Source organism: Charadrius vociferus, unplaced genomic scaffold, assembly GCF_000708025.1.
Source record: "Charadrius vociferus isolate BGI_N301 unplaced genomic scaffold, ASM70802v2 scaffold248, whole genome shotgun sequence".
NCBI lineage: Eukaryota > Metazoa > Chordata > Aves > Charadriiformes > Charadriidae > Charadrius > Charadrius vociferus.
Window position 1 is genome coordinate 1566231 of NW_009649851.1, and position 4147 is coordinate 1570377.

Genomic DNA, 4147 nt, shown 5'->3' on the forward strand with positions numbered 1-4147 from the left:
GGGCCTCCGGCCCGACCGTCAGCTCTCCGTCGCCGGGGGCGCTGCTGCCGCTGGGGCGGGCGGTGCGTGAGCCGTCCTTGGTTGCACGGCGCGTCTGGAAGGTGCTCTGCCGCCTGGTATGAAAACGTAGCCTAGTTAATCCTTCCCATAAGCGTTACCGCGTCCTTCTGCCGTCTTCTTCCCTTAATGATGTGTGGAGCATCAAAGATTGAATTTACTATTCTCCATGTGATTTACCTTTTTCTGTTCCCTTCAGAGAGAGCTAGTTTAAAATCTTTAAAATTTCATTTTATTTGTTTTATGTAAGTGGGGGAGTAAAGCTACTGAAAAGAGACATACCACTTTTTTTTTTTTTTTCATTGTGATGCATCACTTTTTATTTGAAAGCTTCATTATTTTGTTATTTTCTGTACGGAATGCTTTTGTTGCTGCATATGAAATAAAAGTTCATTTGAATCATCTTCATTGTTTAGTTTTTCTACTCCAGTATTTTAAACTTTGTTTTCATGCCCCAAACTCTCATAATAAACCTGCCACATGATGACTCATTTAGACTCAGCTCCTGTCCTTGCAATCCCTTAATTATGTCCTTCTTGCCTGCCCTCCCACTCTGCATGTCCCCTCTTAAGTTCTAGAGGAATGGGTTCATACAAGCATCTCCCATTCTTTTTATGCCTATTGCCTTTTACTGTAGGTTTTTCTGCCCAAGGCACTTCACAACAGTAGCTAGTATCATAGCCCCAGGTCTTGGCAGAGAAAGAGTTTTGCCCAGGGCTGCCCCCAAGCCGGAGATGAGGCTGATGGAAGTACAGAGAACCTCTAGGTTGTACTGGATGCTGTCCCACAGGGACTCATGATCAGTGACGTGATCTGCATCTTTCCAACAGCCTGGTTCTTACGTGACTGTACACTTCAGTGACACTGATTTCATTTGACCAGTTTTTTTTAAGGACATTCAGGCTGAAGTTACTGCTGAAACGATGTTATGCTGAACTGAAATATATGACTTCTGTACTACGGTTACGTGTCCATGGTTGCTGCGTGTATTCGTGGTCTTTTAAAAATTAGAATACAGGTTCATGAGCACTGTAGATTTACAGATTTGTAAGTTTCATTCCCTAATCTCTAACACTGGAAATTTGAATGGTAGCTGATTTTTTTGATAGCACATCAAGAGCAGTACTGTGAGGGCATGGTGCTGGGCCCCGCAACGGCCCAACAGACAGCACAGGGGCTCGGTGAGGACTGTGGAGTCACCTGCCTGAAGCAGGGATGGGAGCAGACGCTCTGGGAGGTTGTACCTGTCTCTGCGTTAACTTCTGCCCCTGTGCAGCTCCTGGCTCTGATCCCAGAGTGATACCAGATGGCAGAGTTTGACAAACTTTTCCCAAAGCAGTGCAGTCTGAGGCAGTTGTCAGTTAATGTTCTGGTGCTCCTTCTTTGGCTGCAGGATGGATTGAATTGATCTAACAGAAAAATTAACTTAAAAAAACCCACCCAAAACCAAAAAAAAAAGCTTGCCCCCAAATAATTTTCAGTGACATCTGGCTGATGAATGATGTTCATACCTGTTCCTGCACAGCCTGCTTTAACCAGTGCTGTCATAAGCTGACTAATCACAGCCACACTTAAATGTTTAAAATAGATAACATAAATACTCTTTCCATCATCAATAGGTAGCATAAATACTCTTTCCATCATCCTGCAGGAGATCACAGCACAGCACGAGTTAGCGTGTGCCTGGTGCAGAGCGAGTGCTCGGCATGCTCCTCTGTTGCACCCCAGTCTTTGGCCGTGGATGTAATACCTCACCTCAGCTGATCCATTTCAGAGGAGAAATTATAGTCCATATTTTCAATTTGATAGCAAGAATTTCATTACACCTGCTCTGTAGACCAAACTTTATTTCCCCTGAAGTTATTTTTTTATTGGAAGAATAAATCTTGATTGAACAGTTCAATTCCTATCTCTGTCATTAGTCGTCCTCTTCAGTGAACTGATAACCGCAGTTACCTGACAGAAGTTTCAGGGACTTTAAGTAATTGTGTCATTCTTGAAGTTAATAAAGTGCTTATTGTAGTCTTGGGGGCAAAATGCCTCTGAATAAAACATTCTTAAAGTTTACTATCGTTTGTTAGAACTCAATGTTACCAGAAGGCTTTTTATTGCAACAGGCTTTAAGCACAGGAATGGTGCTTTCTCTAATAAAGACATTTTCAGAGGTCTCTTTAGGAAAATGGTAAGCATAGCACTACAGAAGTTAATATTATCTTTCAGACAAAATGGTTGTTCTTTTTCACAGTAATAGTGTCATGTATATGAAAGAACTTATTTAAAGAACATACTGTGAATGTATCATTTCTAGTTTACTTCATGGACAGGCATCAGAGTTTTGCTTTTTTTTTAATCTTTTGGAAAAGAGGAAAAAAAGAGCTACTAGCAGTTTAAAAAGTACTTTTAAGTCTAGTGTTCATAAATATATGCCAATCATTTTGTAAAGCTGCTTTCTAAGTTGGTAGTTTAAGCAAAACCTTACAGCTCCATGACAATAGGTGTATAGTCTATCTGCATTGTTAGGAACAATAAAGTGGCATCAGCTTTACAAGAAAAATACACGACTGTTCAGGTCACACCTCTGCCCAGCTTGGATTTGTGCAATGTGCACATCAGTTGCCTGCTGGTTGTCCTTACTTAAGAAAATTAAGATATTTGGGTAGTTTTTGTGTTTCCTTTTTAACCTCCACCTGCAATATTTAGTTAAAATGTTCAAGCATTTGACTGTGTCCCTTAAAAACACCTGTGCAGTGGTTTAAAGTAAGGACTTCAAAGTTTCCATTCCTTCTAACCATTTTTGGGTAGGTTTCTAAAGTTGTGTGGTTGGGAACACAGCTAGAGCTGCTTTGTAAATGTCAGTAAAAGAGCAAGAACTAAATGAATGCATACCTTTTGTCCAGTTCATCTTGATGTTACACAGTCTGCCAGAAATCAGAAGTATTTATAAAAAGATTTAGAAGGGAAAAATATAAATGAGTGCATGTGTAAAAAAATCTAAAACATCGGTCTGGGGATAGAGTATAATACTGAAATAGAGAGTGGCCTCAACTATGAACTGGACTTGAACTTGTGTTATAAAAATGATTAATTACTTGGGCTTTCTGTAGGCAGAGATGTTGGGGAAATTCAAGAGTGTTAACAAATAGCAGCAGAAATGATATAGTGGCTTGAAAGAGAATGTCAAGACAACAGTTTCCGTATAGATTATTCTAAGCTATTATACTAAACAGGGACACTATGCAAGACAACCCAGGAAGACACTCTCAGTCTAGAGATTAAGTTACTTTGTCATGGAATCCATGTGTTTGTCTGTGTGTTGGCACTTGCAGCTTTAGAACCCTTTGGCTAATTTATCTCATTGGACCGAAAGACAGAAAATAAATATTTTGTGAAAATACACTTCTGAGAGGGGCTAAAGATTGATTCAAGTGTCCTGAGATGAAGGCTTCAGCATGAATGCCTCTGTAATTCTCATTTACCACCTACTTAGCAAAAACTTTGCTTAGAGCACACATCTCCTTTATGTATCCTGTCCAACAGTAGGGGAGAAAAATGTACAAAACTCTGAGTTCTGGTTCTCACAGAAGTGTGTTTTATTTCTGATCCCTGTGACTGTCTAAAAAAGCGGTGGTTTTCTTTTTCAGTCACTACAATGAACATTTTATCAGGAAAATGTGAATGGTGCCTAAGCATCCCTAAACGTGGCAGTCAGTACAGTTTGAAGGCAGGTTTGAGGACTGGAATTTGCATTGCTGAGGCAGGAGGATAGTTCTGTATCCCACTGTCATGTTTTTTCAGTTAAAGCTTTTGCAAAACATCTAGCTGGTTTGTTCTTGGGCTGTGGTTTTGGTGGGTTTTTTTGGTTGGTTGGTTGGTTGGTTTTGCATGCACAGTAAGGAATAGCAAATGTCTTATGAGGAAAAGCACAATCCAAACCAAAGTAGCGTAACCATGGGTTTGGGATGGAAAAGAAGGAAAAAGGCAGAGCGCCTACTGCGGAGCATGAGCAGAGCTGTGGGTGCAGTCCTAAGGAGCAGTGTGGTTGAGATTTCAGAAGCAGTGAGAACAGCATCCTTTGCTTTGCTGTCAGCAT